The sequence below is a fragment of the Sorex araneus genome, chromosome 5, assembly GCF_027595985.1.
Source record: "Sorex araneus isolate mSorAra2 chromosome 5, mSorAra2.pri, whole genome shotgun sequence".
NCBI classification, from domain to species: Eukaryota; Metazoa; Chordata; class Mammalia; order Eulipotyphla; family Soricidae; genus Sorex; species Sorex araneus.
In genome coordinates, this window is record NC_073306.1 from 206942853 (window position 1) to 206959911 (window position 17059).

General features: G+C 45.5%; 1 protein-coding gene across 1 annotated transcript in view; it reads right to left on the reverse strand.

The window, feature by feature from the left end:
- The window catches only part of WDFY3 (WD repeat and FYVE domain containing 3), a 284440-nt gene that overhangs the window by 233173 nt on the left and 34208 nt on the right, over positions 1–17059 (reverse strand). The window contains 1 exon segment of the mRNA XM_055139598.1: positions 15297–15391. The gene's annotated coding sequence lies outside the window, so the exon portion shown is untranslated.

The window sequence follows — 17059 nt, forward strand, 5'->3', positions numbered from 1 at the left end:
AAAAAGACCACCATTACCAGGGGGAAATGCAAGGCCCTGGAGAGCTATCCCCCTGACAAGGAACGGTTCTCACTATCTCAGAGCTATAAGCGAAAAGCACAAGAAAAAGGCCCAGGAAAACTCTATTACGATACTATTTCTCTGTCCTTCGGCTTGGTGAAAATTCAAATGTTTGACCATACCGTTTCTTGGTAAAACTTGTGGCAATGCAACAACTCTCATCCACAGTTTGTGGGGATGCAAGTGAGAAAAATCTCTGCAGAAAGGAATTTGCATCTACAAAACCAAACATCCATTCATCCTTTGATGAAGTCTTCCCACTCCTGTATTTATCTTACAGATACACAAACTGATTCATACTTTCATAAATAAATGAAAAAAGTTTAAAAGAGACAAATGTGAGCTGAAGAGACAGTGCATCAGGTAGGTGCTTAGTCAAGACAAGTTCAATACCCAGCAACACAGAGAGAAGAGTTTCCTGAGCTTTGCCAGGAGATGAGACAGAGAGACAGAGAGACAGAGACAGAGACAGAGACTGAGGGAAGAGAGAGAGAGAGAGACTGAGAGAGTAAAGGACTACAATAAAATCTCCAGTGGCTTAGTGAGAAGAACGCACACATGCATGTAGTGTCTTTATAAATATGTGTGTACAAAAATACTCATTCGCCAAGTGAATAAAATACTTGGGATGAGATTAGCATAGAGAATATGGATGTTTTTAGTTTTTCAAATTTTTCTTCAAGTTTGAAATTATTTCCAAGAAACACCATTATGTCCAAAGTCTAACATTTTCCCCCCTAAGTTCTATTTCTTCTACTCTAATGTTTATAAAATTGTCAGTCATCTAGAAACTTGGCAGCTAAATTACCCAATCATTCCAATGTACCGCCTTTCCTTGAATTTCCATTCCAAAAAGCAGATTATTCTAAAGAGTCAGCCATTACTTTCCCTCTCTTATTTAAATCAGACTGACTTGGTACAGGACCTCATCATACAAGAGCTTTCACTTGACTATTTACTTCCACCTACCGACAAGCCCTTTTTCCCACTCTTGGTTTTCAACTATTCCGCTCACTGGTGCTGAACACTCTTCCCCAAGTGGAAAGTGAATTTATCACTCTCTACACTTCACAACGGTGCTGAACAGAGTAGGAAAGAAGTTGCCGGATCAACTTCAAGACCCAACAATGATAAACTTTACTATTCTGGATGTTTAAAAGCAAATAAGCCAAAGTAATTGCCCAGGAACTTAAAAGTACATATGACCAAACTGTAAATTTCGGAAATAATGAACTCCTTTTAAAGCAAATGCTATAAAGCAATAGATTCCGTGCCCTTTCCACAGACAGCACGGGTAAGAATTCTGCACAAAGAAATCATTAAAAGGAAGGAATGGGGAAAAAAAGGTAACACCAGGGAAATGGGAAAACATGAAGGAAGTAGAATAGAAATATAGAATACTGCAGAGCAGAGGAGGAAAATAAGGCAGCCAAACTGAAGAAAAGTCTGTTCTGTGGGATTTTACAGTAATTCACGGATTTCTCTTGTGGTAACGTCAACCTTTCTGTAGCAGCCTCCTTGCACCGGTTCTGAAGAGAACAGTGAACGGAGAAGCTGCTCCTTTGTGCCTTTTCTGGTTCTCTCCAACTGCTGCTCTATTGATTTTTTTTTTTTTAAGTTCCAGGGGCCAGAGCCAGAGCAATCAGTTCAGCCCGACTTCCGGCCACACCGCGCGTGTGTGAGCAGAGCCCCAAGTAAAAGTCCGACCTTTGTTGAACACGAGAGAGGGGAGGTGCGGAAGTGTAAAACAGAAACAGAAACGTGTGACCCCAGGTCATCACCATGAAGAACAGGGGAAAGGAAGGCGGGTCGGAGGGAAGCCCGGGTGAGGGGCTCGCCTGGCAGGCAGCCAAGCCCAGCTCATATGGTCCCCTGAAAAACACCGGGCGGGAGTGATTCCCTGAGCACAGAGCCAGGAGTCCGCCCCAAGCATCTGACCGTGACCCGACGCCCTGCAAATGAAACTGTCCCTAATTCCTCTAATCTCAGCTGTAGCAATAACCACCCCCAGCTGCAATTAGTTCCCCTTGGAAATTTTTCTTCTGTATCTCAAATGGCTTTCTTGCTAAACTGGGCAGACAACAGGAAGAAACAAATGTACAATATGATTTATTTTTTCCCCAAAAAAATTACTCGATTCCCCTTTAAAAAGTCAGTACCTTTAAGAAAAGAAAAGCGATCCAGGTTGGTTCCATACCCCAGTACTGTGCTACAGGTTGTGAAGAATAATGTCGTCTTTTTTTTTTTTCCTTTATGGGTCACACCCAGGGATGCTCACGGGTTACTCCTGGCTCATGCACTCAAATTACTCCTGGCGGTGCTTGGGATACCATATGGGATGCCGGGATTCGAACCCGGGTCAGCTGCATGCAAGACAAATGCTCTACCCATTGTGCTATCGCTCTTGTTCCCCACATGTCCTTCTGAAGGAAGGTCCTGCCCACAGGAGTGAGTGCCTACTGCAAGGGTGGCACGTCCTCCTCATGTCACCACCGTCACCAACACGTAACCTTGCACCTGTATGTCTGTGATGACCATACAGGTACACACGCACATACAACACATAATAGCTACAGCTCACTTTTTTTACAGAAAAAAAAAAGGCATAAAAATCTGTGCTGTTATGGGTGAAATATCTTAATAAGGCAACACAGGCTAGTCTCAAATTTCATGTATGACATTAATGAAGCCCTCAACTCTTATTGGAAAAAATATCATTTTCAAGTATGTGAAATAAGATTTAATGCTTTGTACAGTCCCAAATGATCACAGTATATCTGATTAGTATATTTACCATAATATTACATTAATTGTTGTGATAAGGCCTTTTTAAAAAAAAATAATTTTCAGGGTCTTTTTCCTGGGATTTGGACCATACCTGGCAGTGCTCAGGGCTTACTCCTGGCTCTGTGTTCAAGGACCATTCCTGGCTACATTCAGAGGACCCATTCCAGATGCCAGGATTGACCCTGGGATGGTCGCATGCGACGCAAGTATCCTACCTGCTATGCAATCACTCTGGCCCCTCTTTGCTGTTCCTTTGTGGTTTTTTGTTTTTTTGCGTTTTTTTGTGTGTTTTTTTGGTGCACAGAGCTTACTCCCAGCTTTGTGCTCAGAGATCACTCCTTGCAGTGTCTGGGGGACGATATGCATGCAAGGACCATATGCATGCAGTGCATGCAGCCTTAAACCCAGGGCTCTTTCTGGGCCCCTTCAGAACACTGTCTTGCTCAGTTGGCCATCCCCCCCCCTCGTTCCCTTTCTCATTGCCGATGACACTGCCGTGATGGCCGAGAGTCACACCTCACACCAGGCGGTGCTTGCGCACTCACGTGGAGCTCACCGAGGTGTGCACTCCCGTCAGTGCAATGCTGGGACAAGTGTGGGCTCGAGGTCCTGCTCTTCAGCTGCAGCCCAATGCTGGCCACGGGCTGGTCCACGCATGGTGCCCATCAGGGTTCCCACTTTCTGGCTCCAGCACTCACACAGCTTTTCCGTTGCAGTGCACACATCATCCGTCTGCGATGCTTGCACACGTCTCACTGCAGTGTGCCAGGATGTCAGACTCTCCCAGCAGAGGTGCAACTCGTGCTCGGCACACGCCACCCCCCTCCCCCGAGGAGAGCGAGTCCTACGATCATGTGCTCACGGCAGGTGTTCCCGGTGACTGCCTTATTCCTAGGGGATCCTGTGATGGGGACTTGCGAGATCGACTCTCTTAGCAACCCTCAAACATGCAGCGCAGGATTACTAAGTGCAGTTACCGCGCTGTGCTTATTTATAACTGGGAGCCTGGGCATGTCTGCTGTACGTTTTAAACCCTCAAAAATGCAGGGTTAGATTGAGAAGGGACAAGATTAATTTATGGAGCACTTTCTGCTTGATTTCAGATTTATAAAATTTCAGAAGAGCAGGAAATCAGAGACTTCCCAATAATTTACAAATTAATAGCTAAATCTTCAAATGATCCAACACTATAGTTCGGTTAAAAGTAGAAAGACACATAAAACTATGGCCTTCTTTCTTTTTTCCTTGAAAATTAATGCATTTTACATCAATACTTGAAATTTAAAAAACCCATAATCTCTCTCATACCACCAAGGATGAAAACATGTGATTTTACTGCAGAAATCTTCCCTTAAAAAGCTATTGCAGTCTTCACCAGAGTATCTTATACCAAGGCAAAGGAGCAAATCCTATTTTTGTAAGTCCTATGAATTATTTACATTTAATCAATCTCAAAGATGTCTTTCCTTTCTCTGTCAAATATTTGGCACCAGGCCTGGAGAGTCCAGCGGGTAGGGGACTTGCCTTTTGCATGCTGCCAACTGGGGTTCAATCCCCAGAATTTTCATAAGGTCACCTGAGCCCCGCCAGGAGCAGATCCTGGAGCACAGAGCCAGGAGTTAGCCCTGAGCACTGCTGAGTGTGGCCCCCAAATGAAAACAAAACCAACAAGACTTCGGTGTACTTCTGTTTTTAATTCTTAGGGGCCTCGCCTCACGTAATCTCAGACCCAGCTCTCATACAGAGCCGGCAAAGGGAGGGGCTGCTAGGAAACCAAAAGGCAAAGTGAGACAGAGCCCAATGGCAACACACACTTTTGCTGGAGTGTACACTGAACACTTGAAATATTTTAATAACTCTCACTTCTTCAAACATAACTAGAAAATGATTGAAAAAAACTTATTCACTCAGTTCAAAGACCATTTCCCCCTGTTACATTTCACTTAAAATGTGAAATTCTGCATTTTAGTAATTAAGTCCAGGGAAATTTAAGTTGGAAATTGAATCATTTCCCTTCCTGGAGCAGCATGGAGCTCGCGCGACTTTTTATCTCTTCATTCTCATCAGTGGAAAACTAATTATCAAATATTTCCTTGTCAATAGGGTTGTATTCTTGGGGGATAAATCCCAACAAAAATAGTGAGTCTGTGTTGAAACTCCAACAACAATAGTGAGTTTTGTGTCGAAATATGGAATGTAATCAAGGTAAAGAGAAAAGGAAGTGAAATTTATCAGTTACGCAGAGGGGGGGCTTAGGGGGTGAGGGGTGGGATGTATACTTTTTTTTTTTAATTGGTGGTGGAATATGGGCACTGGTGAAGGGACGGGTGTTTGAGCATTGTATAACTGAGACATAAGCCTGAGAACTTTGTAACTTTCCACATGGTGATTCAATAATATAAATTTAAAAAAAAAATGTGAAATTCTCCATTTCCAGAATCCCTAAACTAAAATCTGGAAACCAAGGATTATAAAATCCCTATAGCCACAAAGAACAAAAGCAAAGAGCTAACTCAAATCAATAATCTTGGAATGTATCACAAAATCTCCCAGTTGCTCCAGTCATAATCGTTTGCTTCAGTAACAGAACGTGCTTATTATTTCCTTCCTACCTAAAGGCATGGTTGGGAGAAGTGGCCGTTTCCCCACTCGCCGAGGCCTTTAACTGACAGGCCACTGGACAGCACCGGACAACCTTCCTAATGTGACGTAAATGGATTAGTTCTCCTAGCTGGAGTAAATTTAAAATATAATCAAGTGCACTGGCCAAGGTGGGTGAACGAGTCGAACTCCACACCCACCCGGGACTGACCACTGCTCGCTGGGCAGCAAACAGAAGAGAGAAGCAAGAGGACAAGCAGCTGCAGAACAGAGATGGAGAAAGAAAGCCCCTAACACAGTCCTCTGGGCACGTGTGCTTGACTCCTGCGTCCATGATATATCTGTGCTCACAATAAAATGCTTTTTGAAACAGTAAACATACACATCTATCTAGAATTTCCAAAGGAAACAATGAGCTAAATTAGCATATTAAATACCAAAAGAAATATGATTAGAACTCACCAAACCCTGGAATTTAATTGCAAATCAGGATTCTCCCTGAATAGCATGCTAAACGGAAGCCTAAAGTTAATACACTGAGCATTCTTAGGCGTCCTCAAATATGAGTTTGAGTGTAGTAAGATGCAAGAGATGTCCCTCTCCACGTATATGTGCAGGAAATAGCACAATTAAGTGCCTAAGAGCCTAGATTTGAATCCTGCCACTTCCCTATCCCGTGACCTTGGGAAGTGCTTTCTCTAATAGTATGAAATAAGAACAGAATCAATCTTAAGGCATTATTGTGAAGAGTAAATGATGTTAACGTGCAAAACCCTAGGAAACATTAAATGTTCATTCATTCTAGTAAATAATCTCTATAACAGAGCATTTTCAAGAGTATGCTAGGTGCTCTTTTCCAAAAGGATGATCTGGGACCAGAGAAATACTATAGTGATAGGGGGTTTGCCTTGCCTGGTCAGCTTAGCTTTACCCCAGCAGTGCATCGTCTGGCCCACCAAACACCACCAGGAGTGACCCTGAGCTGAGCACAGAGCTAAAGTAAGCCCTGAGCACTGCCAAGTATGTTACCCGCCCCCCACCCCAACCCCTCATCCACAAACACATAAAGAATTACTTACTATCAGATAAAACTTTCTATACGCTTTCCTATGACCAGCAATCCCAGAAAAAGCCCTTATTCCTGAGTGCACACTCGGATATAGCAAAGCACCAGTTGATGCTGGAAAAAAAGATAAAACAAGCACACAAAACACCTTTAAAATATCTAAGGACAAAATATATGCTAGTAAATAAAAGGAGAAAGCAAGGGCAGAGAGAGACGAGACCTGTCTGCTGAAAAATCTAAGATACTGTCAAAAGGAATGGAGGAAACAGAAATGAAAAGACGGCCTGCATTCATGAACTGGTAGGAAAAAAACTTCTATAGCAATTTACAGACTCAGTACAATCCCAGTGGCATTTTTTCCAAGGAAATAATACAAATAATTCTAACCTGTAAACTGAACTGAAAAGATCCCAAACCACCACAGCGATCCTGGAGGGTGGGGTCGGAGGAAATTTAGAGGCATCTTGTTCCCTGATTTCCCTGCACTACAAAGCAATAATCGAAGCAATATGAGGGTAGAACAAAAAACACACAAACCAGTGGAACAGAACTGTGAGTCAAGAAGCAAACCCAGACATACGCAGACAATTAGGACAAAAGAGCCAAGGACATACAATGGAGAGCAGAAAGCCTCTTTGACAGCCGCTGCTAGGGTCCTGGAAGCCCCTTGCCGAATAGATAGAGAAGGAAAGAAATAAAGAATGGAGATCACAACTTAACATTACACACAAAAGGCATTAAAGACTCTGAAAAAAAGCCCCGAAGCCATTAAACACACAGAAGAAAACAACTGTGGCCATCCACTACAGAGATACCCTTGGGGATTTAATTCCAATGACTCAAGAATTCAAAAGCAAAAAAAAAAAATCAACAAATGGAATTGCGACACACTGAAAAGGCAAGGAAGAGGAGAACTTATCTGAGCATCATACATAATGCAAGGGTTCTTTTGTCCAAAATATGAAAGAACGCATAAAACTCAGCAAAACAAAATATCACAAAAAGACAGAAGATTTGAACAGACATTTCGTCTCTTAGGAAAATACACAGGTTGGCGAGCAAGAGCAGAAAGAGTGTCCGGAGCTCCAACCGTGTTCTATGAACAAGGCCGACCAGCGGTGGGCCGGTGGGTGTGGCTGGCACTGAGCAGGTCCCTGCAGGGAAATCTCCTGCACTCTTAGAAGTCCTGACACTGGCAATGGCACTCTGCCAACATGTGCCCCTTCCCTGACGCCAGTGACTCTTCCCTTCCATATTCCACTCATGTGGCCTCTTACTCCGACTCTCACCAGGGCAGCCCGGCTACCCTAACCACATTAGGCCAAGAGTCATTAGCTCCCACTCCAAATCAACACACCCCCCCAAAACTGACAAAAATAACGGTGAGTGCAAGAATCAGAACAAACCCAACCTGAGGACCCACTTGGGTTGAAAGTAGACTATAGACCGAACATGATGGCCACTCAATACCTCTATTGCAAACTACAACACCCAAAAGGAGAGAGAATAAAAAGGAATGCCCTGCCGCAGAGGCAGGGTGGGGTGGTGGAGGATGGGATGGGCGTGGTGGGAGGGATACTGGGATCATTGGTGGAGGAGAATGGGCACTGGTGGAGGGATGGGTAAACGATCACTGTAGGACTGAAATGCAAACATGAAAGTTCATAAGTTTGTAACTGTACCTCAGTGATTCACTAATAAAAAATTTAAAACAATAAAAGGAGAAAAAGCCCTGGGTCTCTGATTTTTACGAATAGGTCCTAGAGAAGCATAGCACAAAACTAAGTGAAGATGCAGGATTTAACTACCTGACTGTCATTAGCTACACATACATCAAAATTTTTATTTTTGTAGCAATTATTTCAGGGAAAAGAGCTAAAAAGAATGACAAACATGTGGAGTTGTAAGTGTTTTGGTCAGTTTTCATACAAAGAGAGTAAAGAGACTTACTTTGAGCTTCCTTTTTTGTATTTGTTTTTTAAATCATACAAATAAATTGAGTGCTTGTTAAATAAAAATAAAACAAAAGAAAACAAAACAAAAAAACCCAATCTAAAAGTAAGGGTAAGTTCAGGCCAAACAACACACTCCCTGAAATAGCACCCGAGGCCCAATACAAACCACACAGGAGCACCACAGAGGAAGGGAATTTCCTGGAAGGGGAAAGAAAAAACCACCCCCACTGAGTTCCCCCAGAACCCTCCCTGGCAGTGAGGGGGGGACACGGCACTGATGGTGTTTGAGAAGGATCCACCTCCAGCCTGCCACTGTCATCATGAGGAAACAGCAGAGCCCTACCCACGGGCCGTGAATGAGGAACCCCGAAGCCTCCACAAGAAACCCCCACACACATCATCTCTCTGATAAAGAACTCAGAGACGAGATGGCGAGGATGCTAAAACAAACAGCAGAATGGACATCCGATAGAATACAGGAGGATGTATGAGGAACCATGGAATGGCAGCCAGTAAAATGCAGGAGGAAATGAGAGCAGAAATAAGAAAAGTACAAACAGAAGTGTCATTAACAAAGAATTCGGTAGATGACATGGAAACCTCACTGGGTGACTGCCCTCAGGAGTAGAGTAACAACAACTGAAGACAAAATCAGTGAGCTTGAAGATGTGCCGCAGCAAACCCCGGAAAATAACCAGATTACCAACAAACACACGAAAAAAAATGCAAGCAAAATCTTAACATAAACTGTACATCCTTCTCTAAACATTTGGAAATGAATTTTTCAATTCATACATTACTTCAATGCATAGACTCATAAAAACCCTTTATTCCGTAAAAATGAAACAAAACAAAACATCCGTAAAACAAAACAGCTGTAAAAAACATCCGGCAGGGGGTGGGTGACGGAGGAAAGTCCCAGCGGCAGCTCTCTCTGTCGGCTGCCCCCGCCCACCCCCACCCCCCTCCCCGAGTTTGGGGGGGGGAGGTCGAGCCTGGGCCCAGCCCAAGTGGCCGCTGGGGTCATGGGGCAGACAGATGAGGAAATGAAGGCTAAGCCGGTTGACTGATCAGTTGCCGTTTATTCCATCCACTCCTGTCTCTCTCTCTGCTTCTCTCCTGGCTCTCATCTCTCCCCCCAACCCACTCTTACAGCCCAGTTAAATCCCCCAGCACGAGGAGTTGGGGCTTACACATAGGTGTGGTCACCATCAATAGGGTTAAAGTTCTTTCCCTCAGGAGATGCTTCTCCTAGGACAGATTCTTCTTCAGCAGGACACCCACCCAAGGGCGAAGTCCCATGAGCATGTTTCTCCTCTCCTCATCCAGCAAACATATAAGTATTCATAATATTAATCATTTTGTATGGACACAATAAGAAATGCATTAAAGCTTATAGAATTGCTCTCCAGGGGCCATCTCGATCTCAGACTACAGTGCTCAGGCCAGATCAGTCTTTCCTATCCCTAGCAGGGTCCTAGTCTCATCGTTACTTTTGGATCATGACAGCATTTGTCCATGATCAAGCTCTAAACTTATACTTAAGAATTAGGCACTTTGGCCAGACCCATCTCGATGCCAGGGTAGCACATAACTCACCACTTGCCCTGGGTCTGTCCCGTCCCTCGTCGGAACCCTGCTTTTGAAGTGCTAGGAATTGAGGGCAACTGAGGCTTAAGTCGAGAAAGCAGATTCCCGGGAATGAATAATATTCAAGGTCAATTAAATCCCAAGTTACAAAAGCATAATATTGTCTTCTTGTATCTATACAAAAAGGACATTGCTTTAAAGTAAACTATTCAAAAGACATAAGGAAAGGAGAAAGGCAATATTAACTTATAAGTTCAGTGTCCTAGAAAGATCTGACCTTACAAATTAACAGTCTGATTAGGGGGAAAAGCTGATAAACTGTTTGGGGAAGAGAGCATAGAGAAGTAGTTACAGATAAAGAAAGGAATGGGAGTGACTCGGGAGCACCTTGATGGGTGTGACCTGGATAAACCTAAGCTCCTGTGGCAAGGTGGGGAAAGGACAAAGCAATGTCATCCTACAACTAGCACTCCTTCTTCCTTCAAAAAATGATTCCAGGGTAGGTTACCTGGAAGTCCTCTCCACTCCATGCAACGAACACAATAAAACAGCTAAAGAGCTTCTGTGTTAGATAACCCTCCCCCAATTTCCTCTTTCTGCTGCAAAACAGTTTCACGGTGCAAGGTCCAGGAGAGAGGGGTCTTCTTCATTTTCACAAGGCGCGCGCGCGCACACACACACACACACACACACACACACACACACACACAGTGCTCACTAAGTCCAGAGCCTAGTCCAGGGTTCCCAAGTGAGTGCCCCACTCTGTAGCCCCTCAATTTAGGCAGGGATCTTCTTCTCGGAGAAGTCAGGGACCACTGTTGTCTTTCTAGCAGATTAATATGCCTGAAAACACACTTGGTTGACGTGTTCCTCCAACTGAGCTGCAAGGGAGCAGGAGCACGAGGCTGAGCCTGGACAGACCGTGAGGACAAGCGGCTCCTCCTACTGCCCTCCAGGATCCGCAGGTCAAAGCCAAACCCAACCCAGGAGAGACTGGCTGGTGCTGAAAGCTACCAAGAAAACCCAGGACCAACAGACATCCTACTGCACTTAATTCTTTTTTTTTTTAATTTTTTTTTTTTTTTTGCTTTTTGGGTCACACCTGGCGATGCACAGGGGTTACTCCTGGCTCTGCACTCAGGAATCACCCCTGGCGGTGCTCAGGGGACCATATGGGATGCTGGGATTCGAACCCGGGTCAGCCACATGCAAGGCAAACGCCCCACCCGCTGTGCTATCGCTCCAGCCCCCTGCACTTAATTCTTAAAGACGGTATGTCACAATTGTCAACTATGTCCTCAAACCCACAGCAAGAAAGGAACACTAATTTCCTCTGTCCCTTTCACCCCCTAAGTCAATTAATTTAGGGGATAACTCCAAATTCATCATATCCCTTGACTATTCATCGACTAGTCAAAAAAAAAAAAATCAAGCAAATAAACACCATGGTCTGTAACAGGACATCACTCAGATCATAGTCTTACGCTTCAAAAATGAATAAGTAGGAAAGTCCTCAGGCTGGTGTCTAGAACAACAAATGGCAAATGAATCTTTATTCACTACCTGGTAGGTCACTGGTAAGCATTTTTCAAGCCTGACCTCACATCCTTTCCATCATGCTTCTACTAAATATATGAATAAAACCACTTCACAAACGAGCAAGTAAAAGGAGATGTTTAAAAACGGTGCTACCTCGGAGGAGCAAGCAGCAACAGCACGACGCTGCAGAACCTGGGCTGCGCCTGGGAAGTGATACTAAAATCATTCTTAGGTCTTTGCCTAGCGTATTTTTACTTTCTGTATGAAGATCATTTCCATAACAGGAAAAAGACTGACAGAATTCCAGTTCTAAACAACAACAACAAAAAGACTCACAAGGTAAAAAAGACTGAGGTATGCCACCAAGATAATATCCTAGTAACACAACAGTAGAGCAGCAGTGACCTCAACGGTGATTTTTTTTTTTTCTTTTTTGGGTCCCACCCGGCAATGCACAGGGGTTACTCCTGGCTCTGCACTCAGGAATTACTCCTGGCGGTGCTCAGGGGACCATATGGGATGCTGGGATTCGAACCTGGGTTGGCCGTGTGCAAGGCAAACACCCTCCCCGCTGTGCTATCGCTCCAGCCCCTCAATGGTGATTTTCTAATACTATACAAGGAGCCAACACGACCCAACAGGGCCCTGCTGGGCCCCTCAGTGCCAGTGAGGAATGAGCAATGCAGCGAACCCACCAGAAGTGAGCTGGAGGCTGGAGGCAGGAGGCAGATGAAATTGTGACTGTGTTCCATTTGGAGTTGCTCCGTGCGGGAGGGTGGAGTACACTGTGTCCCACTCACTGGTCAAGCGGTGAAGACTTTTGTTTGTTTCTGGTTTGGAGGCCACACCTGGCTGTGCTCAGGGATCACTCCTGGCCACGCTCAAGGAACCGTACGTGGTGCGGGGGATCAGACCCCGGCAAGCAAGAGCCCTAGCCACTGAACTATCTCTGCAGCCCCTCGAATGTTCGAGTCTTAATTGGCCATACCTGAGAATGTGCATTTCTTTGAAGCATGAATCTTTAGAGAGGTCATTTTAAAATGAACTTTACAAGTGAAACTGAGTTCACGGGGTTGGGTAACTAATCCGGTCTGACCAGTATCTTTAAAAAAATAATAATAATAAATTTTGGACAGAGACAAACAGGCCCCGAGGGAGGAGGAAGTGAAAGAGATAAAGAGGCCTGGAATGGCCTCTGCTCCTCACACAACTGGGAACAAGCACTCCGGCCTTCAGCCTGTGAACTCAACTTTCCAGCCTGTGAACTAACATATCTTTGTTGTTTTAAGTCACCCAGTGCGGGCTCACTTGTTACAGCAGCATCATAAATACACACAGCCACCGAACGCTGATCCATACAACTGAGCTCACGACAACGCTGACTGATCGGAGACAATGTGTTCGCCTTGCAGGGTCTCAAGTAGCAGACCCAAGTTTCAAGCCTTTATTCTGGCAAAAACAGGTATGTGCTCTTATCAGAAATCTTAGCTCAGGGCTGGAGCGATAGCACAGCGGGTAGGGCGTTTGCCTTGCACGCGGCCGACCCGGGTTCGATTCCAATCATCCCATATGGTCCCCTGAGCACCGCCAGGAGTAATTCCTCAGTGCAGAGCCAGGAGTAACCTCTGTGCATCGCCGGGTGTGACCCAAAAAGAAAAAAAAAAAATCTTAGCTCACACATCTTTCTTTCTTTGGGGGTGGCTGAGGCTCTGACGGTCATCCAATCTGAGTGATGTCGAAACCCGCTTTCCGTGCAGAGGATGCAGCTTTGAGCATTTAACAAATATTAATTCCTCACACCGACCCTCTCTGAGGGGTAGTATGATTATCATTCCATTTTCCCAGGGATTCTGTTTGGGGGCTGGGAGGCTCCGTGGAGCCATACCCGGCAGTGTCACAGGGCCACACGCAGTGCTGGCCTGCAAATGCCTTGATCTTGGTACTACCCTTCCAGCCCAGCCATTCCATTGTTTTAAACAAGCTTGTGTGTAGAAATTAGAAATCGTACACTGTCAAGGGGTCAGCATTTGAAGGACCCGAGTGGACAGAGACCCAGGGCTTTCTCTAGAGGCACACCCCGTTGCGGAGCTGAGACTAAACTAGACGGCCCTGTCCTCTCCGGCATCTTCCCCCGCGGTCAGAAGGCCGGAAGGGAACCTGGTGGCACAGAGTATGTCCCACATGGGTGACGCTGCGGGTGTATTCACCAGCGCTGAGAAGAAACAAAAGCCAACGGCAGTGGATCTAGTGTACTCAATCTCTGCTCATCTATCTGCGCTCCCCTCATCACACCAACGTGGTTTTCCATTTCGTTTTCCTCCTGAACCTGAAAATGCTACGTTTCATCCCTAATATTCTTCCTACACCTGGCAAGTAAAGCTTTACCCGAACACTTGATCCCAACTAAAAGATAAACACCCTTGGAAGGAATACTACTCTATCAATAGCTGCGTTTTAATGAGAACCGCTCCAAGTGTACGCCGACAACAGGCACGAAGCAAGGACAGAGAGTGTCCGGGGTGAGGTTTCAGAAGCCCACCCGATACCACAAGCTGGGGGGAGTGGGAGGTGAGGTAAGGAGGGGGAAGGATGGCGATCAGCCTCGAAGTCCAAAACATGAAAGACGAGATGAAGATCACCCTTCTCCTCAGAACCACCGATTAACTGTCACCGTATTCGAGCATCCGTGCTGTGGCATCACTTGTACATTCACCTGCCGAAGGTCAGGTTCAGCTTCTCACCTGAGTGAGGAGCAACTCAGTTCTCAGGATACTGGAACTGGAGCTGGAGGCCAATGACCAGATGCAAAGCACACGAGGCGTCAGCCATGCGTCTGTCACCCGGGAAGGACAGTGGCCCGGCCAAGCCCCAGAGACAGGAGGGGCAAAGGAAGCCCAGCCCGGCCTGAGTCTCTGCTCCCTGCACGGCTGGACACTCCCCCCGCCTGATAACACCCTTCTTCTCCTGCAGCTAATTTTGACTGAGTCACTTGCAATCAATAGAAAACTAATCTGTGTGTGTGTGGCGGGGGCGGGGGGAGGAGTGGACAGGGGCGTAGGAGAGGTCATCCTCTAACGCTGAAGAACATCATTGATGTTCTCCGTGATAAACATTGCTGTCCTGCGAAACAGCAGCATTCCAGTCATGCCACCGCCAAGCCCAATGGCAAAACTAAGGGGGCTCGGCAGAGACAGTACTTGGTACTGGAGACACCCAGAGGGACTGGCAAAGGAGTCCCACAATCTATGCTCATGACCAGTTATCCCGGGTTGGGGGGGGGGGGCGTGATATTTCAGAAACACTTGACGTAGGATCTACAATAAAAAGAAATAATGCCGCAGAGACAGAACTGAAATGAAGACAGCAGATAGTCCAATAGACTCTTTCTTCCTTGGTGCCTCCAGGAGAGGAGGCCTGCCGGCGTGTGGGCAGAGATCTCTGTCGCCCCTCCAAAGTCACGGAGAGTTGCAACCCCACTCTTTTGAGCCATGCAGTCCTGCTACCATGCAAAAGTGCTGCAGGAAATGACCACAATCCCGTTGCTGACGTCTACGCTCTTGTCCCTTTCTACAGGGTCTCCAGGGCAAGCCCCCCAGTGCTGGGACGCGGAGGGAAGACACCGGGTGCCAGAACCTGGGGCCACCCAGGGTCCCCCATGCCGGCCACGCTCTGCCCTTTGACACAGCTCTGAAACTGACCTGGCGGGGTGGCCCACGCTGGCATAAACTGGGCGGGAAGAGCAGGAACTGCAGGCACTTTCTTCCTGAAGCAGACGAGGAGACGTGGATTATTCCTGTGGAGGAAGAAAGACAAAGGGAACCCGGTTTATGATCACAGTACGCCTCGAAACCCAAAACAAAAAGGACGAGACAAAGATCACTCTTATCCTCAGAATCACTGATTAATTGCCATCTTATTCGAGCATCCGTGCTATGGCTCATCACTTGTATTTCCACACGTAGAACACACACACACACACACAAAATCACATTTTTTTCTAAACTAATTGAAGATAAATTATGGGCCCTTCCCAAATTTATTTACAGATTCAATGCAATTCCAGTCAAAATTCTAGAAGAATTTTTTTAACTGAAAATTGATTCTAAAATTTACATGGAAAACCCAAAACCATCTTGAAACAACAAGGGGCCGGAGCGATAGCACAGCAGGTAGGGCGTTTGCCTTGCACGCGGCCGACCTGGGTTCGATCCCCGGCATCCCATATGGTCCCCCAAGCACTGCCAGGAGCAATTCCTGAGTGCAAAGCCAGGAGTAACCCCTGAGCATCGCTGGGTGTGACCCAAAAAGCAAAAAAAAAAAAAAAAATTGGAGGATTTGTGTTGATGATTTTGAGACTTACTACAAGACTACAGTAATCCAGATAGTGTGGTTTCGGTGAAAGGATAGACACTTAGATCAATGAGGTTCCAGAAATAGACATAAACGTCTGTGGTTGATTGTTTTTCTCCACAGAGGTCACCCCAACAGCGCGGCCCAGAGGTTGGGCCTGAAGTTCCGGCACGAAGGTACGAAGGTGCTTGGGGACTGAACTCAGGGCATCTCCCGTGTTCTACCACTTAGCAACCTTCTAAGCCCTTGGTTGAAGTTGATTTTTGACAAAGATGTCAAGCAAGTATGCAAAGAAGAGAAAAAGTCTCTCATTCAATAGTGCCAAAACAGCTGGATATTCAAATGCAAAAGCCAAAGCATTTCAATCAACATTTTTCATACAAAGTTTAATTCAAAATGGACCACAGAGTCAAATGCAAATTTTATAGTTTTAGGACTATCAAATGTCTCGAAGAAAACAAGGCAAAAATCCTTGGGTCAGGCACAGAATTCTTTTATTATTATTATTATTATTATTATTATTATTATTATTATTTAAAATTTATTCTTTTATTGAATCACCATGTGGAAAGTTACAAAGCTTTCAGGTTTAAGTCCCAGTTATACAATGCTCGAACACCCATCCCTTCACCAGTGCACATATTCCACCACCAAGAATCACAGTATACCTCTCCCTAATCCTCCCCCCCAACCCCCCCCGCCTGTGTAACTGATAAATTTCACTTTACTTTGATTACATTCAATATTTCAACAAAAAAACTCACTATTATTATTTGGAGTTTTTTCCCCCTAAAGTCGGACCTGCTGAAAAGGAAGCATTGGATAATTTGTTTTCCATTGCTGAGAATTTCTCTGGTATTTACTAAAATACTAAAATACAGAAATCCAAAACCGTGCGGCTGCTAATGCGGCCGCTTGACCTCATATCTCTTCATTCTCAGCAAAGGCACAGAATTCTTAACAGAACACACAACAGCCATAGCACAGCAGTAGGGCGTTTGCCTTGCATGCGGCCACCCCGGGTTTGATTCCCAGCATCCCCTATGGTCTCCCGAGCACCGCCGGAGTAATTCCTGAGTGCAGAGCCAGGAGTAAACCCTGAGAGTCGCCC